Here is a 27,967-nt window from a genome sequence, read left to right as displayed (position 1 = left end):
TGTCTCAGAAGGTGTTTTTGATCTTGGGAGGCGACCTGTGTGAGGATCTCCCCTATCTTCATCTACAAGTGGAGGACATGTTTGGACTCACCACACCACAGCTCCCGGTGACGCGGCTCAGCGTACTCACAGCGCCTACGCACCGCCTCCTGCTGCTCCTACAGGGGACACGGAGAGCCCGCCAAACACATGCAATAAACCTTAGCACATGCAAGCTCATTCTCATTTTCACACACACACACACACACACACACAACACAAAGCCACCCATCTCTGTGCCATATTGCATCTCAAACTTGTAGAAGAGGGCCCAGGCGTCTCCCAGGTCTGGCTCAATCTTCACTGTTTTCAGGAACCACTCTCTGGCCTTAGTAAGCTTACGCTCGCTCTAGAACAGCCTGCAATACCCAATTCCCCTTCAAATTTTGACTAAGATGTTGACAGAGAGAGAAGAGATAGTGGGAATGTGTTGTACTGGTAGAGTGAAAGCAAGGAAGAAGGAGGGAGTTGGTAATATTAAGGATCAGGGTTGGGGTCAATTCCATTTCCTTTCCAGTCAATTCAGTATACTGAAATTCCAGTTCCAATTCCAATTCCTGTCAATGCTTTTCAATTAAGAAAATGTGGAATTACTTTACGAATTGCCTGGAATTTATTTGGAATTGACCCCCAAACCTGGAAAGGATGAAGAAAGGAGGAGTTTCTACTACTGAAAGATAAGAACAGAGGGGGGTGGAGGGGGGTGGAGTTTGACCTACTGAAGGAATGAAAGCAGAGAGAGGGAGAGTTTATCCTACAGAGACAGTACAAAAGGGGAAGGATAGCATAAGGATAACAGTGAAAAGTAGAGCCAAGAGGAGGGGAGATGGTGAGAGAAAAAGAATCTATCATACTTGGCAACGTCAAGCAGGATGTGTTCACACTTCTTCAGAGCTTCAACACTCTTAGTCTTCCTCTGGGGCAGGGCCTCAAAAAAACACTGCCTCAGCCCACAATATACTTACCACAGACAGACACAGAGAGAGAGACACAGAGAGACAGAGAGACAGAGAGAGACAGAGAGAGAAAGACATCTAAATGTAAGGCGTCATGAATAAAACACAAACAACTTCAACCTTCTGATATCTGACTAAACAGAGTAGAGTTTGAGTAAACACAAATGTATTGTTTATATTCCCTTCATTTACACAACTTTGCTACCCATAATTTTTCATTTTGAGTTGTCTGCATACAAACACTTATATGTGAGAAAATACATCTCACATTCTCAAACAGTGACAAAGCTAACTGGGACAACTACTGACTGGACCTGCACCAAAACCCCAGTGTTTTTCCCTTCATAGCTTGTTCTCCATCATCTTTTTAAATAGGGAGCCAATTTGTTTTCAGCACTTATTTCCATGACTGATCAAAACTCATTGTCTCATGACTCTCTTGTCCCTCTGCAGCAGACATGGTGAGCAATATGTTTCGAAAATCCAATCGCAATACATGTAGAATCGTGAAAATCCAATACATGTCATATCGGCACCGAAGTATCGTGATAATATCGTATCATGAGGCCCCTGGCAATTCCCAGCCCTAGAGCTCTGTAAAGATTGTATTTATTTAAGCAATAAGGCATGACCGACTAAGGGCTGTTCTTAGACCCGAGGCGAAGCCAAGGACCGGGGAAACAGTCCTTAGGAGGCCAGTAGAGGTGCGTGTGTCACGACTTCCTCCGAGGCTGCCTCCTCTCCTTGTTCGGGCAGGCTTCGGCGTTCGTCGTCACCGGCCTTCTAGCCACTGCCGCTCCTCATCTCATCATTCCATTTGTTTTGTCTTGTTTATTATACACACCTGGTTCATATCCCCTCATCAGTACCTGTATAAGTGTTCCCTCTGCCCCCTTGTCTTTGTGTGTGATTGTTTATTGTGGAGGAGAGAGAAGCTCGGTGGAGCTCTGTGTATTTTGTATCGCCGGGAATATTCCCTGTGTGCCTTGTATTTTCCAGTGCGACTGTTTTGCGCACTGGAGTGTTTTCACGCATTACTCCGTAACTCTGTGGTTCAGAATAAATCCTGTTATGCTGTGATTTACCCTCCTGTGCCTGACTCCTTCAAAATCACCTCATCACAGCGTGGGTAAATTCACTGGGGAAGCCAAGCCAGAAAGAAGAGCCATATTACAACATATGTGTTATGATAATTGCGTTGTTTGCTCTATAACCTGTTAGTTCATATGCCTTTTGACCGTGATATATACCTAAGGCTGAGTGTCACGCCCTGGCTCTGGAGACTCTTAAATGTTGAGCCAGGGTGTGGACTTGTTATGTTTAGTTTTCATTGGGTCTGTTCTAGATCGTTCATATCTATGTTGGCCAGGGTGGTTCCCAATCAGAGACAGCTGTAGCTCGTTGTCTCTGATTGGGGACCATACTTAGGCAGCCTTTTGGCACTTTAGTATTGTGGGATCTTGTTCTGTATAGGTTTGTGTTGCTGAACCTTTAAAATAATAATAATAATATGCCATTTAGCAGACGCTTTTATCCAAAGCGACTTACAATCATGCGGGCATACATGTTTTTTTTTTTGTGTATGGGTGGTCCCGAGGATCGAAACCACTACCTTGGCGTTACAAGCGCCGTGCTCTACCAGCTGAGCTACAGAGGACCACCTTTAGACTTCACGTATCGTTTTGTTGTTGGTGTAAAGTACTCATTAAAAGGATGTACGCCTATCACGCTGCGCCTTGGTCTGCCTCTTACAACGACCGTGACACTGAGACAATAAGAAGACACAATGGCAGAATAAATTCAACCTCACCTTTGTTTCATCACAAAACCGGAGAGCAACCTCTGTCTGGTGAAGTCCACAAAGCATATCGCATGTAACAAACAGTTACATGACCTATAGCATGGTCAAGAAAGTTAATGTTTCCGACATTTTCGGACTACTAAACAACTATTAATTTAATTAGAACCACAGGGAGTTACTGCAAGTCGCAAAGACAACAGGAGCTGCCTCCACTATTCCAGCACCATTTCAACTTCAACATTATCAAATCACCTCTGCTTAGTATAATACAGTGACAACTAAAAGATACCAAAAACAATTTAGTCCAATCAACGTAAGCTAAATATGATGTGGCTGTCCATGGTTCTGATTTGTGTGTGTGTTTGTGTGTGTGTGTGTGTGTTCGTGCAAGTAGAGAAAACATGTTGATTCACCCTACTTGTAGAGAAACAACGATGCCATCCTCCTCTCTTTCATGTTGACGAAATGGTCTATGACTCTGTCATACAGTACATGCTTTTATTTTTGTTGTCCTAGGCTACCTAGCTAAAATGCTTGCTCGCTAGCCTAACTTCCTTTCATGGGCAACGTTAGCTAGTTAACATTAGCCTTCTACATCTAGCTACATATTGAACTTCCATCCTCTCAGTCTAGGGGCACAATGTATTTTAAGGTTGGATCAGAATCGCCATTATAATCACAGGCCAGTATTTTGTGCATACAATTGTTTACATCCCTGTTAGTGAGCCAAGCTAACCCATCCACCTGACAGGTGTGGCATATCAAGAAGCTGATTAAACAGCACGTCCCCACCTTGTGCTAGGGACAATAAAAGGCCACTTTAAAATGTGCAGTTTTTCCACAGATGTCTCAAGTTTTGAGGGAGCGTGCAATTGGCATGGTGACTGCGGGAATGTCCAACATAGCTGTTGCCAGATAATTTAATGTTCATTTCTCTACCATAAGCCGCCTCCAACGTAATTTTAGCGAATTTGGCAGTACATCCAACCGGCCTCACAACCACAAACCACATGTAACCAAGCCAGGACCTCCACATCCGCTTTCTTCACCTGCAGGATCGTCTGAGCAGCTGAAATGACAGCAAACTATGTGCATTTTCATTTGTTTTACCTTTGTTTCTATTGCCATTTCTTTTGATATATCCACTTGAATGATCCTGATAAATGAATTCGCCTGACTCAGAGAAGCTGTCAGGCTCGTCACGTTCATATGCATGGTACGGTGGGGAAAAAAACGGCAATATGTTGCACATGTAGGAGATGCAGACAGCAAGGTTTAGACAAACCCCAACTGTTGCAAACCAAATGCTAGGCCAGTAGCATGGGGAAATATTGTCTATATGCTTTTTTCAATGGGAGATTAAGTTTATAAATTGCCTGGGTTGGCTGTGGGGCAGTGGTTGCACATTGATAAATCAAATGGAACTGTTAACAGGCATTACCTATCAACCAATCAGCATCCAGGATCCAAACAACCGTTTTATAATTAATAATTTTTAACAGTAATTTGGTTTGTTGCATTCCTAACTCACAGAGTTAAAGGACTGCGATGAAAAGTATGTTTGTTTGGCTTGGCTAGCTAGCTTGTTGGCTAATGTTGGGATTTGTATATCTAATGCAGCACCAGTGTTTTTGTTACACCTGCCGGTTCCTAAAAGGATAACAAGGCCTGCATGCAGTGTCCTGAGATGGCTTTTCCTAACCACTGCCGCTGTGTGGTGGCTTTTCTGGCGCTCTTCAGCAGCCGAAGCATCACCCAGGTGGGTGCTACACTGTTTCTCTAGCTGTGGGGTCATTCAAATAAAATCAAATCAAATTTTATTGGTCACATGCGTCGAATACAACAGGTGCAGACATTACAGTGAAATGCTTACTTACAGCCCTTAACCAACAGTGCATTTATTTTAAACAAAAAAAGTAAGAATAGAACAACAACAAAAAAAGTGTTGAGGAAAAAAAGAGCAGAAGTAAAATAAAGTGACAGTAGGGAGGCTATATATACAGTAAAATAAAGTGACAGTAGGGAGGCTATATATACAGGGGGGTACCGTTGCAGAGTCAATGTGCGGGGGCACCGGCTAGTTGAGGTAGTTGAGGTAATATGTACATGTGGGTAGAGTTAAAGTGACTATGCATAAATACTTAACAGAGTAGCAGCAGCGTAAAAGGATGGGGTGGGGGGCAGTGCAAATAGTCCGGGTAGCCATGATTAGCTGTTCAGGAGTCTTATGGCTTGGGGGTAGAAGCTGTTGAGAAGTCTTTTGGACCTAGACTTGGCACTCCTGTACCGCTTGCCGTGCGGTAGCAGAGAGAACAGTCTATGACTAGGGTGGCTGGAGTCTTTGACAATTTTGAGGGCCTTCCTCTGACACCGCCTGGTATAGAGGTCCTGGATGGCAGGAAGCTTGGCCCCAGTGATGTACTGGGCCGTACGCACTACCCTCTGTAGTGCCTTGCGGTCAGAGGCCAAGCAGTTGCCATACCAGGCGGTGATGCAACCAGTCAGGATGCTCTCGATGGTGCAGCTGTAGAATTTTTTGAGGATCTGAGGACCCATGCAAATCTTTTTAGTCTCCTGAGGGGGAATAGGCTTTGTCGTGCCCTCTTCACGACTGTCTTGGTGTGTTTGGACCATGATAGTTCGTTGGTGATGTGGACACCAAGGAACTTGAAGCTCTCAACCTGTTCCACTACAGCCCCGTCGATGAGAATGGGGGCGTGCTCAGTCCTCTTTTTTTTTCCTGTAGTCCACAATCATCTCCTTTGTCTTGGTCATGTTGAGGGAGAGGTTGTTGTCCTGGCACCACACGGCCAGATCTCTGACCTCCTCCCTATAGGCTGTCTCATCGTTGTCGGTGATCAGGCCTACCACTGTTGTGTCGTCGGCAAACTTAATGATGGTGTTCGAGTCGTGCCTGGCCATGCAGTCATGGGTGAACAGAGAGTACAGGAGGGGACTGAGCACGCACCCCTGAGGGGCCCCCATGTCGAGGATCAGTGTGGCAGATGTGTTGTTACCTACCCTTACCACCTGGGGGCGGCCCGTCAGGAAGTCCAGGATCCAGTTGCAGAGGGAGGTGTTTAGTCCCAGGATCCTTAGCTTAGTGATGAGCTTAGAGGGCACTATGGTGTTGAATGCTGAGCTGTACTCAATGAATAGCATTCTCACGTAGGTGTTCCTCTTGTCCAGGTGGGAAAGGGCAGTGTGGAGTGCGATGGAGATTGCATCATCTGTGGATCTGTTGGGGCGGTATGCAAATTGGAGTGGGTCTAGGGTTTCTGGGATTATGCTGTTGATGTGAGCCATGACCAGTCTTTCAAAGCACTTCATGGCTACAGACGTCAGTGCTACGGGTCGGTAGTCATTTAGGCAGGTTATCTTAGAGTTCTTGGGCACGGGGACTATGGTGGTCTGCTTGAAACATGTTGGTATTACAGACTCAGTCAGGGACATGTTGAAAATGTCAGTGAAGACACTTGCCAGTTGGTCAGCACATGCTCGGAGTACACGTCCTGGTAATCCGTCTGGCCCTGTGGCCTTGTGAATGTTGACCTGCTTAAAAGTCTTACTCACATCGGCTACGGAGAGCGTGATCACATAGTCATTCCATTTGATTTCAATCACTTTCTGACTGCACCCCTTTTGATTTGAATGAAACCTTCCATACATGTAAGCCCACGGTAGAAGTGGTCAGAAAGTGACTATATGGACCTAAATGCCAAAACATTCAGGAGATAGAGGTGCTCAAAGTTGACCCATGTTGCAGTGGTCTGTGAGATTGTGTGGCTGTGCTAAAGCACTAGCCTATGTCAATCTACTATCCCCCATAGTACAAAAGTTGACCTATGCTATTGGTCAACTATTCTTCTGTGCAATAAATAAATATTCCAAACATACTCTGGGACAGTTTAGCTTAACATTTTGATAAACTATTACGCCATTTCTTCACATTATAAGCGCAGCAATGCGCACAGGGCAGTAGCCTATAAACGCAAATGTTCCAAAATGCAATCAATTAGCGGGAAAACACTGTTCTCTAAAGTGAAGGCAAATGCGATTATGCATGTAATGCATATTTATGTTGAAAATTATCTTCCCCAAACTTGAAACTTATGCACAGCCTATGTATGCCTATGTATGCCTGTTAGGTTCTACACTGGTTATAAAGCAGATTAATGTGCTTAATCTTAAGGAATTATTTGACCACTTTAGTTGTGATACAAACCTTATCAAAACATATAGGCCTATGGGCTAGGTTACATGAGGTGTGTGACTATGATTTGAATAAGTCGCAAAAAAAGGCATGTGCTATTCCTTGCCTTACTGCACAAGCTGGGTATCATTCACAAGTGATAATACATAATCCACAAATGATAGCCTAATATTGTCACCCATCAGACTATTCTTAATTTAATGTTGTCTTTACAAATACTAGAAAATATATGTGTGAAATTAGCCCTAGGTGTACATATACTTTTGTATATATAGTATATATTGTATATAAAAAGAAGAAGAAATGTATGCACTCACTAACTGTAAGTCGCTCTGGATAAGAGCGTTTGCTAAATGACTAAAATGTAAAATGTTAAATGTAGCTACTAGAAGTAACGCGTTAGTAAACCCGCTACAATCATGCAGTATAGTGTACAATTAGCAAGAATTTGAGCAGTTACACCGGCGGACCCTGGTGGCAATAAATTAATAAAACCAAAAGCTTACCTTGACTTGGAAGAGTTCCAGTGTTGGATAGCTGGGTGATTAAAACTTATTGAAACACCATTTTACTTTATTAGAATTGTCTTTGATTTGTCTAGAAACAATATCTATTCAGGAATTTATAAATTTTTGTCCTTTTCCCCAGACAGCCATAGACAAATGTCATTTCCATCACATCATTAAACATCAATTTTAGTTGAAAATGAAATATCATACAATTTATTTATAACACATTTCTTATACATTTGTACATCAACTTGTATTGGATATCATTTTAGGTGATATTTTAAGGTTTTCCTATTAATAATTCAACACGATGCCTGAATGTATAAACTTTCCTTTGTGACAGCTGAAAACATTTATCATGAAAAATATGATATTTCCACCCAACCCAACATTTTGATCAACAACCATTGTTAAACATTTAATTAATATAAGACAAAGTAAGATTCCAAAAGTAGCCGATGGGCAGAGCTCATGGAAGTAGGCCAGTGTTTTTGAGAGATGGGCCCAGATAGCAGAGGGGTCATGCCGCATAGAAGAACTCAGTGAGCAGAGTGAAACTGTATAATTTGTGGTATATCCAACACAGGTGTGGAGGGTCACCTGCTTGTGAGAATCACCAAAGTGAACTACCTGGATATCTACACAAGTAGTTCTCTGCAAAGTCAATATGCACGATGATCTTTTCTTTCCTCAGATTCTCTTTTAATTCTCTCAGTTTTAAGTATTGGTGTCGAATGGTGTACACGTGTTTCCCCAACTTCTCCTTCAATCCTTTGGAGAAGTCCTCCAGTAGAATCTGCAGTGTGCCTTTTCTTTTACTGTCAAATATACAGTGAACTTCTCCATGTTTCCCTCTTTGTTTTTCTTCTCCCTCGCTTCAGCTTTGTTTTTCTTCTCCCTCGCTTCAGCTTTGTTTTTCTTCTCCCTCGCTTCAGCTTTGTTTTTCTTCTCCCTCGCTTCAGCTTTGTTTTTCTTCTCCCTCGCTTCGGCTTTGTTTTTCTTCTCCCTCTCTTCAGCTTTGTTTTTCTTCTCCCTCTCTTCAGCTTTGTTTTTCTTCTCCCTCTCTTCAGCTTTGTTTTTCTTCTCCCTCGCTTCAGCTTTGTTTTTCTTCTCCCTCGCTTCAGCTTTGTTTTTCTTCTCCCTCGCTTCAGCTTTGTTTTTTCACTCAAGCCACCAGCATCAAAGTCAGATGTTGTAAGCTATTTTGCTTGGCAAAGGGAGCACTCTCTGTATATGTACTCTTTCTTCCGGTTCTCACAGCACAAAGACTCAATAAGGTTCTCATTGTTGTTGCAGCTGATCCCTTTGTGGTACTGTAGTTTGTCCGCCATGAACTGGAGTTTGGCGTGAGTTTTGCAGAGGCGTGTGTCCCTATCCTGGACTGTTGGCTTGACAACCCTTAAAGGACGTATTTTGCAGAATTCATAGTAGGACATTTTTCTCTCTGAATATTCACTCTTAAACTTCTGATAAAGGTTCTGAATTGCACAATTCAAGAAGCGCTTCTGCTTTTTCTTCTTTTTCCTCGTTAGTGTGTCCGTTTTCCATGTTGTTGCTCTACTGTTGTCATCGCGTTCATAGAATCAAGTGATTTTCTCTTCTGTGGCTGTGCTAATTCTGTAACACTGCATTAACCTGGAGTATTGAAGACTTCCTGGCCTGTTTTCATTTGCCCTCATTGCTTTTGCTGAAAATCCAAATTCTCTGTTTGCGGCTTTGACCAGGCCTTACTTTCTCAGGATGTTGCCTCTGAGCATTTTTGAAGCCACTCGTTTGTCCTTGGCACTGCAAATGTTTTGATACTTTTGCTTTAACTCTGCAATGATGGCATTTTGAAACAACAAAATCCTTAGTTCTACGAAGTTTCCTTCATTTGCTGTTTTGTCTTTGGGGAATCTTGTCTCTCCATTTTCTTCATCAGTCGATCATACCTCTTTTTTTGTATTTCTCAGCTTTCCGTAAAGCATTATCAAGTTTGACATTTGTCATGCAAATATCTCTGTATGTTTTGAGCGACCGCTTCCACCCTTTTTCCTTCCAGCAAGTATTCGACTTTTCATTTCTGTTGCAGAAGATGAGGAAGTGGTATCAGGGTGTGCATCCGGGTCACAGAAGTTAGGGGCAGGTATGTTGGCCTCATGTTCTGGCTGAAAGTAATCTGGTGACTGAGGTGGTGTGTTGCCTGATAGATAGGTCTCCATTGCAACTGTTCTCTTTAAAATATGTCTTCTAATTTATTTTTCGTTGGTTGTATTTCCATAGCCTTCTCTTGATTCTTTGTTCTCCCTTTGAAAGCTCAGAGATAGATTTAACTTCTCCCTTCTCTTTTTTTCTTCCAGTATCTCTCACTGTCTTGTAAATGTTCCTGTTTTTTCAGACGTTCTGTCATTTCCACCACAGTTAAGTTTGTGATGGAAATGACTGTGATGGAAATGACGCTTCTACAGTTTGAGAAAAAGGACAGCCTGCTTAGCATGCTTTGGCTAGTATTACATCCAGCATATAGTTTACACTAAATACATAAAATATATTTTAAAAACATCAAAATCCTACCACAAATTAAATAATTATAGCCTGTTTGGAAATTACTGACAATAAAAATATTCACTACACAAGCAATATTTACCTAGATTCTTCTTCAACTTCTGGACATCTGTCAGTGTTTTGAGGTGGATGTGGTGTTGGAGTCAGGCGCAGGACACAGAAGCTTAGTCCAAACAGACTTTACTTGTCAGCAAATGACAAATACAAAATAAAGGGCCTCAAACAACGGAGGCGAGCGATACGCAAAACAATGCGTAAAAAACTCAACATAAGCGATGCGCAAACAGTGCGTCAATACACTTAATAACAAGAATGCAAAATCCAAAACCCCAACGGACAGGCGTAAAACAACACACAACTACAAACAAAACCAAAGGAAACTTATAGGTGACATAATCAGGACAGGATAAGACACAGGTGCACCAAACAGACAAAACCAAACAAACACAGAGAACATCCAACGGTAGCAGCTAGTACTCCGGGGACGACGAACGCCGAAGCCTGCCCAAACAAGGAGGAGGAGCAGCCTCGGCGGAATCCGTGACAACATCACATCTGTAACAACTGTCCGCTGCAGCCATGTGCTTCAGTGTCACAATAAGTTTCCATGGTAACTAACTTAACAATCTCTTGAAAAAAAGTTATTAAATGAGGAATTTGTCATGTGGTGGAAATGACACCACTACCAAAGGACAGGTATACTCACAAAAAGGGCATACTCACAAAAAATATTGATATAGATATTTATTTCATTGACTTTTTCTCTAGTAGATAACATTATAAAATGTGTAGTTATTAATGCTTTCTCATAGAAAAACATAGTAGAAGCTCAAAAGTCTGGGTCAGGGACAACGGCAAAACAGTGAAATTGAGGTATAAAATGCGACTGAAAAGTAGCCAAAATACTTGATAGAAAGGTGATAAAAAGGTCTGGGGTGATTATAATGTGAACTTAACACATAAAGAATATCACAAAAACGGACCCAGGGGACATGGAAGTGTCCGTAGTTGCAGAATCACCCAGCTATTCATAGCCAGCTAGGTGACATAGCCTCCCACTCTGTTTGAGCTGTGTGTTTGAGTAGGCTGAACTAGCTAGCTGCATTCACTAGCTAAGTACAGTGGGGAAAAAAAGTATTTAGTCAGCCACCAATTGTGCAAGTTCTCCCACTTAAAAAGATGAGAGAGGCCTGTAATTTTCATCATAGGTACAATTCTACTATGACAGACAAATTGAGGAAAAAAATTCCAGAAAATCACATTGTAGGATTTTTTATGAATTTATTTGCAAATTATGGTGGAAAATAAATATTTGGTCACCTACAAACAAGCAAGATTTCTGGCTCTCACAGACCTGTAACTTCTTCTTTAAGAGGCTCCTCTGTCCTCCACTCGTTACCTGTATTAATGGCACCTGTTTGAACTTGTTATCCGTATAAAAGACACCTGTCCACAACCTCAAACAGTCACACTCCAAACTCCACTATGGCCAAGACCAAAGAGCTGTCAAAGGACACCAGAAACAAAATTGTAGACCTGCACCAGGCTGGGAAGACTGAATCTGCAATAGGTAAGCAGCTTGGTTTGAAGAAATCAACTGTGGGAGCAATTATTAGGAAATGGAAGACATACAAGACCACTGATAATCTCCCTCGATCTGGGGCTCCACGCAAGATCTCACCCCGTGGGGTCAAAATGATCACAAGAACGGTGAGCAAAAATCCCAGAACCACACGGGGGGACCTAGTGAATGACCTGCAGAGAGCTGGGACCAAAGTAACAAAGCCTACCATCAGTAACACACTACGCCGCCAGGGACTCAAATCCTGCAGTGCGAGACGTGTCCCCCTGCTTAAGCCAGTACATGTCCAGGCCCGTCTGAAGTTTGCTAGAATGCATTTGGATGATCCAGAAGAGGATTGGGAGAATGTCATATGGTCAGATGAAACCAAAATATAACTTTTTGGTAAAAACTCAACTCGTCGTGTTTGGAGGACAAAGAATGCTGAGTTGCATCCAAAGAACACCATACCTACTGTGAAGCATGGGGGTGGAAACATCATGCTTTGGGGCTGTTTTTCTGCAAAGGGACCAGGACGACTGATCCGTGTAAAGAAAAGAATGAATGGGGCCATGTATCATGAGATTTTGAGTGAAAACCTCCTTCCATCAGCAAGGGCATTGAAGATGAAACGTGGCTGGGTCTTTCAGCATGACAATGATCCCAAACACACCGCCTGGGCAATGAAGGAGTGGCTTCGTAAGAAGCATTTCAAGGTCCTGGAGTGGCCTAGCCAGTCTCCAGATCTCAACCCCATAGAAAATCTTTGGAGGGGAGTTGAAAGTCCGTGTTGCCCAGCGACAGCCCCAAAACATTACTGCTCTAGAGGAGATCTGCATGGAGGAATGGGCCAAAATACCAGCAACGGTGTGTGAAAACCTTGTGAAGACTTACAGAAAACGTTTGACCTGTGTCATTGCCAACAAAGGGTATATAACAAAGTATTGAGAAACTTTTGTTATTGACCAAATACTTATTTTCCACCATAATTTGCAAATAAATTCATAAAAAATCCTACAATGTGATTTTCTGGAATTTTTTTCCTCAATTTGTCTGTCATAGTTGACGTGTACCTATGATGAAAATTACAGGCCTCTCTCATCTTTTTAAGTGGGAGAACTTGCACAATTGGTGGCTGACTAAATACTTTTTTCCCCCACTGTAAGTGAAAGTAAAAAATGGTTTTTCATATAGCTAGCTCTCTCTCGCTTCTCCTTCATTTTTGAAGAAATTAATTTGTTCAAAACTGTTAAACTATTGTCTTTCTCTCACTTTGAGTCAGCTACTCACCACATTGTATGCACTGTAGTGCTAACTAGCTGTAGCTTATGCGTTCAATACTAGATTCATTCTCTGATCCTTTGAGTGGGTGGACAACATGTCAGTTCATGCCGCAAGAGCTCTGATAGGTTGGAGGACGTCCTCCAGAAGTTGTCATAATTACTGTGTAAGTCTATGGAAGGGGGTGAGAACCATGAGCCTCCTAGGTTTTGTATTGAAGTCAATGTACCCAGAGAAGGACAGAAGCTTGCTGTCCTCCAGCTACAACATGGTACTACCCTACAGAGTGCTGTTGAGGCTACCGTAGACCTTCATTGCACAACAGTGTGTTTAAATCAAGTATTTGGTGACGTGAATATATTTAGTATAGTTTTATCCATAAATTATATATTTATTGATGTTTCACTATTTAAATGTTGTATGGTCCTCCCCTTCCTCCTCTGACGAGCCTCCACTGCCCTCAACCCTCCCTGGTTGTAGGCCTCTCTGGCCTTCTCATTGTGCTCAGACTGCTCTTCAGTGTTTCAGAGCCTCGGTATACGCTTTGATGTTCCCCAACACCCACTCCGGCTTCACTGACTTCATAAACACCTTCATAGGGACAAACACACACTTTACATTCACTTTTCATCTTAGTCATTACATTAGAACACTCCTATCCTCAGTAACAACATTTCAATCTGAATAAAAGCATGCAAAGAAATAACAAACAAATACATTTATGGGACAGGAGTAGGCAATATTTACATTTACATTTACCAGACGCTCTTATCCAGAGCGACTTACAGTTAGTGCATACATTATTCTTTTTTATTTTTTTCATACTAGCCCCCCGTGGGAATCGAACCCACAACCCTGGCGTTGCAAACGCCATGCTCTACCAACTGAGCTACCTCCCTCCCAATATAAAGACAACATGTCAGACAGCCATTTTTAAAACATAATTCATATAATGTTTCAAGCCTGCCAGTGCCAACATCCTCAGGCATAGCCTCAATCCATGACAGTTTCTGCCTTCAACATTCAACAACATCACATTGTTACTTTGTCTGGCAAGGAAATAATATGCTGAATACAGCAGTCAACCTCGGCTTTTCTTGCCAAACAAGGGCATTGATCGATTGCCCGGTGACAGACAGCACTATGGTGGTTTCCCATCTAGTTGTGAATCTAGCAAGCCTGGGCATGGATGTATGGAGAAGACTCCTATTGTATAACGCCCCATTAACTTTATATAATACTTCCTCCCAAAACAAGAGTCTATCTGAGGTCAAGTCCATCTCCATCTCACCCTTACCAATTCCTGCTGTTCTGCCTGACTGAGAGTCAACCCCTACACACCTAGCACAGCCACCAGCTTCCAGATTGAAATTGACCTTTTATAGTAAATGACTGAGGAAACTGTGTGCGCGGTTATAGGCTTACTGTATATTATATCTATCTCCCATTGGGCCATTCTGACTAGGCTAAATATCCCCTTGGGGCCCTCAATCTCTTCTTTAACCCGCCGTCGCCACTGATGTTGTGCAAATTAAGATGGATGACTATCGGACTCGCTCTGATTCACCTCGTTGTAGCAGTAGAGGAGTCTTGGCTGAGGCTAACAGTTAAAGGTTATAGCTACATACAGAGGAGCAGCTATAACCTCATCACTCAACTCAAATCCCTGTCAACGCTCACACATGTGAACGTGCACACACCATCTTATATATCCTCCATCACACACCCGCTCATTCCCGTCCGCTCACTCACACACCCAAGCACACTCACCCTGGTAGTAGGAGCACTGCTACGACCTTCGCCAGTAGCCGACGGGCTCTCTCATATTCATTATTCTCAGACTCCAGCTTCACAGCAGCCAGACATATCTCCTCACTGTTAGGGTTAGCCTGGACACAAAGGGAGAAAGGTGTTTTACTTGTACCAAATCTTGGTTTGGACTTTGATGTGTACCCTATTGTTATGAAGAAAGATAACGTTGGAATAAGCATGTTTACTCATTCTAGCAAGCTCATTGTTCCTCTCTCACCTGGAAGGCCAGAGCCAGAATGCTGCAGGCAGCAGGCACGTCCTCAGCCAGCCACTTGGACTTGGCCCCCATCAGCCACAGGACTTCAGCCTTGGGACAGTGAGCCACCACCCTCTGCAGCAGCGCCTCCAGAGACTCACTGAGATGGGGGGGTAACAAGGAGGGAGGGAGGGAGGATTTAGATAGTATGGAGAGGTAGAAAGGAGGTGATAACGAAAGAGAAAAGCGGGAGTTAGAGGGAGATGTGGGGAAAGATAGAGGGAGAATAAACCAGGTGCGGAAGAGGGGGAAGAGTGAGAGATTTAGTAAGTAATTGAGAGAGTATGAGAGATAAGAGAGGCTTTGAAACAGTGATTGATCACAACTAAGCAAACGGGATCATTAAGAGGGTGTATATAATCACTATTATCCATACATTAACACAAGACGGACACCTAGATAAGCGACCAATCAAATTAATTGGCTTCTATTGAGTCACCTGCCAATAACAAATTGCCACAGTGAAGATATCCACTCCGAGATACTCTGGTTTACAATGCATGTAGTAATCAATAGGCAAAGTCATTTGATTCAACTTAGTCTGTTTCCAACACACACACACACCTGGCGCTGTGGTTCTTTTCGAAGTAAACTGCCTTGAGCCACACACTCATTTTGCTGGGGAACATCTGCAGGGCATGGGCATAGATGGCAAGGGCACACTCCAGCGTCCCATGGGACACACACTGAAACACAACAACAGTTACGTTACACACTCCACTACAACACACACCAACACCCCGTGGAAGACATTGAAATAAAAACGAATTACAGATAATGTATCAAACTGTGGATATACCATATGTTCCTAAAGTCATCTGAGTATTGGGTATTTGGGATATTTGGGCCTGGGGTAGTGAGAGGTCACAGGTGAATGAAAGGTGAAAGGTCATTCTTATGCTCTCTGCACCCTCCATCCAGGTGTGTATACAGTCTTCCTCGATGCCGATTCAAATTATCGCCCGGATCACCGCCTGGCACGCTGCCATGCTGCCTACCTTGTCAAACTCCTCCGCACACTGGAGACGAGGAGGGAGGGGCAGAAAGAGGGAGAGAGTGTTAAAGAAGGGTTTGAAGGAGGGACAGAGAGGGGTGAGGAGGGGAGGGAAAATGAAAAGACTTGAGGGAGGGGAGGGAGAAGAAGAGGGAGAAACATTTGAAATGGATGGGGGACGTTGAAAGGAAGGCCAGGAGGGAGGGGGAGTTGAGAGGAATATAGAGAGAAGGAGCAGAAGGAGGAGTTATGTTCCTCTTCTCTCAGTCTTCCTTTCCTTCTATCAATAGTCCAAGCTCAATAGCAGACAATAAGCTCTCAGTCTCACTGCAGAATTAGATGTTTTTCCACCTTTCTCCAAACGTCAAATTTAGAAGTTGCAAAAACAAGTGCCTATTACTGGGATTGAACACACAAACCCTCGGAGCCGGAGCTCATGGCTTACGCCCATCCACAATGCCCTAGCAAAACCCAAGCATGCAGTACTTGATGGTAATAGTGCTCACTGTTGAGCATGGGGGGGAGCGAGCGAGAGCGAGAACGAGAGAGAGAGAGAGAACTTTTGACCCATGCCTTGCACAGTCAGGCAGGCCAGTGGAATGGTGAAGCCACTTGAGTGAAGAGGCCTATAAAACTACAGAGTGATTTACAGTGGGGAAAAAAAGTACTTAGTCAGCCACCAATTGTGCAAGTTCTCCCACTTAAAAAGACGAGAGAGGCCTGTAATTTTAATCTTAGGTACACGTCAACTATGACAGACAAATTGAGAGAAAAAAAATCCAGAAAATCACATTGTAGGATTTTTAATGAATTTATTAGCAAATTATGGTGGGAAATAAGTATTTGGTCAATAACAAAAGTGTCTCAATACTTTGTTATATACCCTTTGTTGGCAATGACACAGGTCAAACGTTTTCTGTAAGTCTTCACAAGGTTTTCACACACTGTTGCTGGGATTTTGGCCCATTCCTCCATGCAGATCTCCTCTAGAGCAGTGATGTTTTGGGGCTGTCGCTGGGCAACACGGACTTTCAACTCCCTCCAAAGATGTTCTATGGGGTTGAGATCTGGAGACTGGCCATATTACAGGCCTCTCTCATCTTTTTAAGTGGGAGAACTTACACAATTGGTGGCTGACTAAATACTTTTTTCCCCCACTGTATATGGCAACATCATGTCCCCCATCCTCTTACAAAACACAAGCAGGGATCCTAAACTGGACATCTTAAATCATCTCTGATTTATTGGTGGGTAGACCTTTAAATAAACTGTGCTGAGGGAGAATTATGACATGATCTTTTCTCATATGAGATGGATCAAGCCAGTGTTTGATCTGGCTCTGCAGTGCGAACTCCCTGTGCTCAAAATTTCCCCCCTGTGCACTCCAATATACTGTAACTTCCATCCCTGTGTCAGAGAACAGTAGATGGGCCACTGTACATCCACTTTACTTTAGAGCCAAGAAAGGCCAGAGGGAAAAGAAGAATAAATAAAAGAAGGAAAGGAATTTGAGAGATAATTGCGGTCAAAGTCCTGGTTGCGAAACAGTAAGTGCAAGTGAGGTTGAGGTGATTTGCACAGAACTGCACAGAGCTCTGTAAGACATCAGTCACTGACCTGCAGTACCCTTGTGAGCAACTGACACACACACACACACACACACACACACACACACACACACACACACACACACACACACACACACACACACACACACTGTGCAGTGTTTGAGTGCAGTCCACCGCTGCTTGTTTTGTGCTGCAGATTACTCTTTCACGCCAGCACCTCTGAAGAGAGGGAGTGACTGTAGTATCCTTTTACAGAGTGATGTCAGGGGCAACACAGAAAACATTTGGGTAAAAGGTGAAGAGAATTGTCAACATAAGACTGGATTAGAAGTTTAGAAAATGCTGGGTTGCAGCGGAAAGCTTTTGGTTTATGGCTGCAGGAGACTGTTTTGTTTATTCAGTGGGTCACAGAAAAATACCAAGAGCTGGAAGTGGGTCACACAGCACTTTGACGCACACCTGTGTTTCCTGCTCTAGATTCTCACCACTACACACATACACTCCCTCAACCCCTCGTACCTGTATCCACTATTCTCTGTTGATCTCGACCCCGTTGGCCCTGAGTGATGTGATGGCTCTGTCGATGGTCTTCTCCACCATTTGAGTGTTCCCTTTGGCCTCCTCCAGCTTGGCGGCAGTGATCCAGATGTGACAGTCCATTGGGATGTTCATCCTGGTCCTTGTTCACGACACGTCTAGCGTTCTCATACGATCCAACCGCACCAGCCACAATTACACAGGGATAGAGGGAGGGGGAAGAGGGGGCAGGATGGTGAGGGAAGACAGAATTGTATGAGACTGGGTCTTCATGAGAATACTACACAATATAACTGTGGGTGTGTGTACCTCCACGTTGGTTGGACAGCACTCCACAGATCTGCTCAGCATGATCCTGGCATCCTCTGGCTCCTCGAGCTCTACAGCAGTCTTCCACAGACGCACAGACTTAGATACATTCTCCAGAGCTGTTGGACAGATATAGAGATGGGGTTACACACACACACTGTGTACCATGATCAAGCCAGTGTTTGATTCAGCTCTGCAGCCCTGTGCTTGACTTGACTCACATCACTGCAAAAACACTTGATTTCATAATGTAATCATGGCAATTATCATGCTAATATCAACACATTGCCTCATAGTCTGGAGAGGCACACCGTGATGGAGAAACACAGAAGGCTTTTTTCTTTCTCTGGTGAAATACAGACAGAGGGCAGCCCAGACATGTAGGCTGCTAACACTTTCATAGGAAGCACAACATCCATCTCTGTCACAGAGGTATGCTGCTGGGAACACCACTGTTTGTGTGTGTGCGTTCTTGTGTAATGGAGCAGGGCTCCCAAGCCACTGACACCATGACGGGGTGTAAATAGGGGTGTGTCATAACTAGAAGTGTCATTTGGGATAAGAAACGAATTGAACTGGAGCGTTGGTCTGTTTAACTATTTATTTCCCTCTTCTCTCAGTCTTCCTTTCCTTCTATCAATAGTCCAAGCTCAATAGCAGACAATAAGCTCTCAGTCTCACTGCAGAATTAGACGTTTTTCCACCTTTCTCCAAACGTCAAATTTAGAAGTTGCAAAAACAAGTGCCTATTACTGGGATTGAACACACAAATCCTCGGAGCCGGAGCTCATGGCTTACGCCCATCAGCCATCCCCATCCACAATGCCCTAGCAAAACCCAAGCATACAATACACTGTTGACCCTAATGGCGACGTCCTGTATTTAGGCACACAGCTCCCTCATGAGCTCCAGAAGTTTTAGGCACACAGAAACAACTCTACGGTTGTAAAGCATTTATTCAGACTGGGTTATGTTAAGGGTTAAGAGATTATCTGGTACATTTGTATACTTTTTAGCCAGTACTTCTGAAAGTAGTGCTCACGAGCCAAAAGTGGTCCCTGAAAATTGCATATTTTGTGCATATATGTGCATCACGTCATTGATCTCTCGCTCTGCTATGTCTGCATCTAGCTAGCAGTCACTCAAATGGCGAGGGGCTGAAGCTAATTGGCTGAAACTCAAATTGCTAAGGGGCTTGCCCACATGGGGGTAAAATGTAAGGAACATTTATTTTTGCCTCTAGTGGACGGTTTTGATGCCAAATTCTACTTGAATCTGGAGCCTAGCAGTCATATCAATCAATCGTCATCACCAATGAGGTAAAGCAATTTGAGGTACAGTATATCATAAGTACTGTGCAGGTTACAGACAGAGAGGCCTAGACTGATAATCTAATGCAGGGTAGTCAGGCCAGCCCTGGGGCTACTCACCTGATGTCTCCTCCGTGTGGGGATCATAGAGTTGAGGTCAGTGAGGTAACCTTTAGGATCCACCACCGTCTGTCCACTCACTGAGTCAGACACCTGAGAGGGGAGAGATGGAGGAGAGGAGATCAGCACATACCAGGAAAAGTGGTACTGGCATAACATGCTTACTGGAAACTTTTGATACCATCTGATAGCATTTGATAGCATCTGACCAGTCCCTTCCATAGCATTTAGGTTGGTGCATAACAGTCAAACTAGACACAATATTTTAAGTCAGTAGGCCTAAGTGGTGTGTTACCTGGCTGAACCTCATGTCCATCAGTGTGTTCCTGGCCAATCTTCCTCATGTCCAGCTCTCCTGTCCCAGGGGTCATCAGGCTAGGGGTCATGCCCCCGGGGTATGGGCTTTCCAGACCACCTGGGAGGTTCAACTGTAAGAAAGAAATATGTGGATGGATAAAAAACAATAGGCTTGACTTTTTGGCATGGGGAGGATATGGAGAATGTTTCAGTGGTAGAAGCTGGCTCCTACTGGCACATAATGAAACTGCAACATGTGACAAAACTGTGTGAGAGAGACAGAGAGTATTTGTGTTAGGGCTGGGCGATATATCGTGAATACCGATATACCGGTATGGGCCCACATACCCGTATGGTTTTTACAATACAATCTATAAAGGTATTTTGATAAATGGAAAGTTCTACAAATTGGACCACTTCACTGTCAGTTTTGTCGTAGTTTGGTTGAGTATAATACCATCAGATTGGAGAAAGACCATTACAGTTTCTTGATTGCTTGAGCACATTTGTCCAAACAGAATTAACTTTTTCTAAACAATTAACACACAGCCCCAAACTGAACCACGTCGGCCAAAATGACACAATTCATTTGCAAAATGCATTAAGACTCTCAAAACATGAAATACATGACACAAAATCAACTACCTCCATCAAAACATACAACTTGTTATCTAATGAAAAGTTATTTCAATCAATCGTTGCACAATGGCCCAATAAATACTAACTCCAACTATCAATATACCCTACCATGGTTAACCCTCTTTTATATGTCTGTGCCATTTGTTGATACTATAATTATAGTATGCACTATAAAAGGCAAGTAAACACATTATCACAGAATGGGCTGTATTCTTTTTTTTACCAAAGATGACTAATGAAGAAAGAATGTCACTCAAGAGCCTGAATATCCAGAAACCAAAGGCTAATTGTATCTTTTTCCATTGTAACTGAGAGCTGAACTTCCTCTATGGGCCCCTCTACCTCTCCTTTGTCCTTGTCCTTGCCCTCTGCCTCTTACTTGGTCCATTCTTGCAAACAGCAACTCAGAGGTGACCTCTTTTATGCATGAATAAGGACTGATTGCTGCTTGAACAATTGTGCAAAGAAGTTTGGCACACGTGCAGAAGATGTTCACATTCATGAGAGTAATTTGTATCAGCTGTGACCAAATGTTTTTATTTTGTTCGTCATGATTTACTTAACTGAGTTTTGCGTCTTTTGTAGAGAGTTGTGTTTACTGTTTTGCAAAAATGTGCTTAACATTTGTGTATGAAGGCAACGAGAAATTAAATACAGTTTTGCAAAATATATAATACTGTTACACTCATTAGGTTATGATGGAGATCAAGTGGACGCCCAGTTTCATTAAAAGTGTCTTAGCAATCATAAAAAACTGTATTCATTCATAACTCAACTTGTAATATTCAGAACATTTAAACACCGTAAAATACCACCATGCTGTCAAAAATGAGAAAAATATTGTGATATGATATTTTGGCCATCTTGCCCAAACCCAATGTGTTTGTGTGTGTGTGTGTGTGTGTGTGTTTATGTGTGTGTATGTGTGTGTACTAACCCCCTGCAGTGGGTCCACGGTGGTGTGCTTGACTCCTGTGGTCAGGTGTTTGGAGAAGAAGCTGTCTGGTATAGGGGTGAGTTTCTCATCGCTAGGGTTCCTCTGGAGCTTGTTCCTGGCATCGCCAACCTCTGGGATACTTAGCCACTCCTCCTTTGACATTCCTGACAGCTTCCTCTACAGTGTGAGAGAGAGAGAGAGAGAGAGAGAGAGAGAGAGAGAGAGAGAGAGAGAGAGAGAGAGAGAGAGAGAGAGAGAGAGAGAGAGAGAGAGAGAGAGAGAGAGAGAGGGGGTGAGAGAGAGAGAGAGAGAGAGAGAGAGAGAGAGAGAGAGAGAGAGAGAGAGAAACATATGATGTTATTAAATCAATGTACACTAAAAACAAATGTGCGATTAAAATCGGCAACAAGCAAACAGACTTCTTCTCTCAGGGACGTGGAGTGAAACAGGGCTGCCCAATAAGTCCAACACTATTTAACATCTACATTAACGAATTGGCAAAAACATTAGAAGAATCGGCAGCACCTTGTCTCACCCTACACAACACTGAAATCAAGTGTCTGCTGTACGCAGATGACCTGGTGCTACTGTCTCCTACTAAGGAGGGGTTACAGCAGCATCTAGATCATCTGCACAGATTCTGTCAGACCTGGGCCCTGACCGTTAATCTAAAAAAAACTAATATAATGATATTCCAAAAAAGGTCCGGAAATCAGGATGACAAATATAAATTCTATTTGGACACAGTTCTATTAGAACACACCAAAAATTACACATATCTAGGACTAAATATCAGCAACACAGGTAGCTTTCACATGGCTGTGAATGAGCTGAGAGACAAAGCAAGAAGAGCATTCTATGCCATTAAAAGGAATATTAAAATCGAAATTCCAATTAGAATCTGGCTCAAAATGTTCCAATCAGTTATAGAACCAATTGCTCTCTATGGCAGCGAAGTATGGGGTCCGCTCTCTAATACTGAATATACCAAATGGGACAAACATCCAATCGAAATACTGCATGCAGAGTTTTGCAAGACTGTATTGCAAGTGCAAAGAAAAACTCCAAATAACGCATGTAGAGCAGAATTGGGCCAATACCCCCTCCTTATTCGAATAGAAAAAAGAGCCATCAAATTTTACAACCATCTAAAAACAAGTGACCCCAAAACATTCCATCACACAGCTCTACTATGTCAAGAGATGAAACAAGAGAAGAGTCCCCTCAGCCAGCTGGTTCTGAGGCTCAGTTCACTAACCAAAACCAACCTCATAGAGCCTCAGGACAGCACTCAGAAAATATGGCCCAACCAAATCATCACAAAGCAAAAAGAAAAATATATCACCTGTTGGAAAGACACCACAAAAAATCAAAGTAAACTTCAATGCTATTTGGCTCTAAACAGACAGTACATGGTGGCAGACTATCTGACCACTGTGACTGATAGAAAACTGAGAAAAACACTGACTAGGTACAGACTCAGTGAGCACAGTCTAGCTATAGAGACCGGTCGTCACAGGCAAACCTGGCTGCCCAGAGAGTACAGGCTGTGCTCACTCTGCCCCCGGGGAGAGGTAGAGACAGAGCTGCATTTCCTACTACACTGTGACAAATACTCAGACCTAAGAGAATCTTTCTTTCCCAAAATTATCATTCAGTACAAAGAATTTGAAACTATAAAAGAGGAAGAAAAAATCAAATATTCATTGGGTGAAAAGCCAAAATGTGCAATTTTGGCAGCCAAATATGTGTCCTCCTGCCACAACCTGAGGGACAGCCAGTGAAAAGTGTAATGTAATGTCAATAATATTTCCTGTTTTGTTTTGGCTTTCATAGCAGGTAATGTGTCTTCTCAGTCATGTTGAGATTGGTCGACTACTATTGCTTTAATGTATTGTTATTCTCATTAATATTGTTGTTGTAGTTGCTGTTAATGGTAGTCCCATTTCCACTACTACTATTATTATTGCTGTTGGTCCCACCATTTTTGTTATATGTATACTTTGACAATGTAAGTAATTTTACTTGCCATGTCAATAAAGTCTATTGAATTGAATTGAATTGAATTGAGAGAGAGAGAGAGAGAGAAGTCCATTAAGAGATGGAAAATGTGTTTTTGGCAGATTTAAAGTTAGGACTGCTCGGAGAGAGTAGAGGAGAGTTGACTCTGTGGCCATGGAAACACAGTGACCAACCTTGAGGTCAGAGAACTGCTGCTGGACCTTGGGGTGCTCCATACGGTACTTCTTCATCTCATCCTTCTCCCTCAGCTCCCTGGGGTCCACACAGGACAGGCAGGGTTAACACAACAGAGCAGTAGTAACACACACGCACAGCCCTCAGGAGCAACAACACACACAAAACTAGACACTAATGAACACGTCTGTCTTCTCTCACCTCCTCTCCTTACATCGTTCATCCATCCTCGTCCAGAGTAGCGTCCTCGTCGTCTTTCTCATAGGGCCCACTGGAGACAGACTGCCAGCATAGCTGTTGAACTGAGAGACAGAGGAGAGAGATATATGTTACAATACGTTGTGAGCTGAGCTTTGTCTGAGCTTGTCCTTGGGTGTTATGTATAAACAAGCACCTATTCATAGTTGGTGTCGTTCGAATCCTCTTCATCGTTTTCCTGGTTCGTCTTCATCTTGTCCCCCACCGTCCTCTGCCCAGGTGGAGCATGACGGTTGTCCACTGGGTTGTTGGCATCTCGAGTAGGACCATTATCAGACCGGGTGGTGATACCTGTGGCTTTGGAGAGAGAAGAGTTAGACAGCTAGAGAGATTCAACAACAGATAGATTAGAACATTATTCTTCAGTCCTGGTCCTGGAGACCCACAGTGTCTGCAGGTTTTCTGTTGCAGTCTGGTTTTGGAGTGTTTACATAGCTAGCCTAACATTGCACATTGCATTGGTGCAGAATTAGCTAGATAGCTAATGAGCTGAGAGCTGAGAGCCTAGAAGAAACAGGGAATGGGACCTAGCCCCTGACTAACCTAGCTGCAATTTTAGACGTATTGCATCTTTGTCACGTCTCCTCCCGTTGGTCTACTGAGCAACTGGTCTGAGCGCACCACCTCGGCAACACCGGAATGGAAACCCAATGCACCCTAATCACCTCCAGTGCACCTGCATCTCATCACCACCCCTATTTAGCCCAGGGCTGTTCTGTATGATGTTGTGTGTGATTGTTTAGCTTCGTGTCGTTGACTCTTTCTTTGTTATTTCTCTTTATCATTGTTAAGTAAACCTTGACCTTGTTAATTCCTGCGTCTGCGTCCTGCCTCTCCGTATACTCAGTACTCGTCACAGAATCACACACCAAACGAAAATGGATGCAGCAGGAGATTCCCATTGCCTCGACCAGCACCAGCAGCAGCTTGCCCAGTTGAACACCGCCATGCAGGAAGTGCTCCAAACTCTGCATAATCTGCCCAGCGCTCCGGTTCCACCTCAGGAAGCGGTGAGTGCCCCCAATCCACCTGTTCCCGTGCTATCACCCACTCCTGCGGGAACCCTCGCCCTACCGGAATGCTATGACGGTAAAACTACTAAATGTAGCGGCTTCCTGCTACAGGTTTCCCTTTATCTGGCGCGTCAGCCTGGGGCATATCCATCAGACCAAGCCAGGATAGCGCTGGTGGTTTCGCTTCTTAAAGGAAAGGCGCTCGATTGGGCCATGGCAGTCTGGGAAGGAGAGGAGGCAGTGGCACTTCCCTACCCCACCTTCCTCGCTAGGTTCAGGGCGGTGTTTGATCATCCCACGGAGGGAAAGGACGGGGGTGATTGTCTCCTCCATCTACAACACAGAGAGGGGCCCGCGTACTCGAGAGGGGCCCGCGTCCGAGTACGCTCTGAGCTTTCGCACAGTGGCGGCGTCTTCCGGCTGGAATGAGTGTACTCTGCGCACGGCCTTCGGGAGAGGCTTACGGGAGGACATCAAGATGGTACTGTCGTGCACAATGAAAAGATGGTGGCAGAGGCCCCGATGTGTGCTCTCTCCATGCACCCAAACTTTCCACTCGCCGCACTTTCAAATCAAATCAAATCAAATGTATTGTCACATACACATGGTTAGCAGATGTTATTGCGAGTGTAGCGAAATACTTGTGCTTCTAGTTCCGGCAGTGCAGTAATATCTAGCAAGTAATATCTAACAGTTCCACAACATATCTAATACACACAAATCTAAGTAAAGGAATGCAATAAGAATATATAAATATATGGATGAGCAATGTCATTGTCAGAGCGGCATAGGCTAAGATGCAATAGAAAGTATAGAATACAGTATATACTGTACATATGAGATGGGTAATGCAAGATATGTAAACATTTTTACGATAGTATAGAATACAGTATATACATATGAGACGAGTAATGCAAGATATGTAAACATTATTAAAGTGGCATTATTAAAGTGACTAGTGTTCCATTTATTAAAGTGGCCAGTGATTTTTTAAGTCTGTATGTAGGCAGCAGCGCATCTGTGCTAGTGTTGGCTGTTTAACAGTCTGATGGCCTTGAGATAAAAGCTTTTCTTCAGTCTCTCGGTCCCAGCTTTGATGCACCTGTACTGACCTCGCCTTCTGGATGATAGTGGCTCGGGTGGTAGTTGTCCTTGATTATCTTTTTGTCCTTCCTGTGACATCGGGTGCTGTAGATGTCCTGGAGGGCAGGTAGTTTGCCCCCAGTGATGCGTTGTGCAGACTGCACCACCCTCTGGAGAGCCCTGCGGTTGTGGGCGGTGCATTTGCCGTACCAGACGGTGATACAGCCCGACAGGATGCTCTCAATTGTGCATTTGTAAAAGTTTGTGAGGGTTTTAGGTGACAGGCCAAATTTCTTCAGCCTCCTGAGGTTGAAGAGACGCTGTTGCACCTTCTTCACAGTTTGTCAGTGAGATGTACGCCGAGGAACTTAAAACTTTCCACCTTCTCCACTGCTGTCCCATCAATGTGGATAGGGGGGTACTCCCTCTGCTGTTTCCTGAAGTTCACAATCATCTCCTTTTGTTTTGTTGATGTTGAGTGAGAGGGTATTTTCTTGACACCACACTCCGAGAGTCCTCACCTCCTCCCTGTAGGCTGTCTCATCGTTGTTGGTAATCAAGCCTACTACTGTTGTGTAGTCTGCAAACTTGATGATTGAGTTGGAGGCGTGCATGGCTACGCAGTCATGGGTGAACAGGGAGTACAAGAGGGGGCTGAGCACACACCCTTGTGGGGCCCCAGTGTTGAGGATCAGCGAAGTGGAGATTTTGTTTCGTACCTTCAGCACCTGGGGAGTGGCCCGTCAGGAATTCCAAGACCCAATTGCACAGGGCGGGGTTGAGACCCAGGGCCTCAAGCTTGATGTGCTTGGAGGGTACTATGGTGTTGAATGCTGAGCTATAGTCAATGAACAGCATTCTTCCATAGGTTTTCCTCTTGTCCAGATGGGATTGTGCAGTGTGATGGCAATTGCATCATCTGTGGACCTATTGGGGCGGTATGCAAATTGAAGTGGGTCTAGGGTGACAGGTAAGGTGGAGGTGATTTGATCCTTGACTAGTCTCTCAAAGCACTTCATGATGACAGAAGTGAGTGCAGACACTTTCACATCCACTTCCTCTGAAAGCCTCTTTACAACCTGACTACAGGGAGATTCTGGTTTTCTCACAAGCTTCTTTAACTTTTGCAAAACATTTTCATACCTGAAGGCACTGAAGGAGTCCAGGTCCCCATGCACCCTGACGTCTTGTGCAAGATGCACAAGGTTGTGGACATTATAAGAGAGGGACATCATGCCATACAGCTCCACAAAGTGCTGAACAAACAACACAAGAGCCTCGTTCCCATAGTCTGTGTACTCCTCAAGCAGTGCCTTGTTCGACAGGATGAACACTCCAACAAAGAGAAGCAAAAAGTGCTGGTACACTGCGGTATGTAGGAGGTCTTTAAGGAGCACAGGACCGGTAAAGAGCAAGAACTGTCGAAATGTGTATGCTTTTCATTGGTCTAGCTCCTTTAGGGACCTCTGCCTTCGTGTAAACTCCACTGCCACACTTGTCCTGATCTTAAGGAGTTTTTCAGTGAGTGTCCTCACCTGAAATCCCGAGAGCCTGCAGGCCAGTGGTTGCCTCATGACACCCAGGTAGACAAGATGCATGTAGTCTAATGGGAACCCACTGACCATGCCCAAAGACCTTTCGACCAGAGGTGAAGGCCCGAGATGATGCCCTTCATCTGCAATTTCTCTGAAGTCCTCGTCAGTCCGTAGGAGGGCATCAATTTGAGGGAATGTC

The 27,967-nt window shown here is 43.8% G+C and overlaps 1 pseudogene; it reads right to left on the bottom strand.

Moving 5' to 3' along the window:
* Window positions 1-4: 4 nt before the first annotated feature.
* Window positions 5-27,858, bottom strand: LOC121537309 (annotated as a pseudogene).
* Window positions 27,859-27,967: the final 109 nt, after the last annotated feature.

Source organism: Coregonus clupeaformis, chromosome 24 (genome assembly GCF_020615455.1).
Source record: "Coregonus clupeaformis isolate EN_2021a chromosome 24, ASM2061545v1, whole genome shotgun sequence".
NCBI lineage: Eukaryota > Metazoa > Chordata > Actinopteri > Salmoniformes > Salmonidae > Coregonus > Coregonus clupeaformis.
Note: the sequence above shows the minus strand (reverse complement) of the source record. Positions and strands in the feature narration are given on the sequence as shown.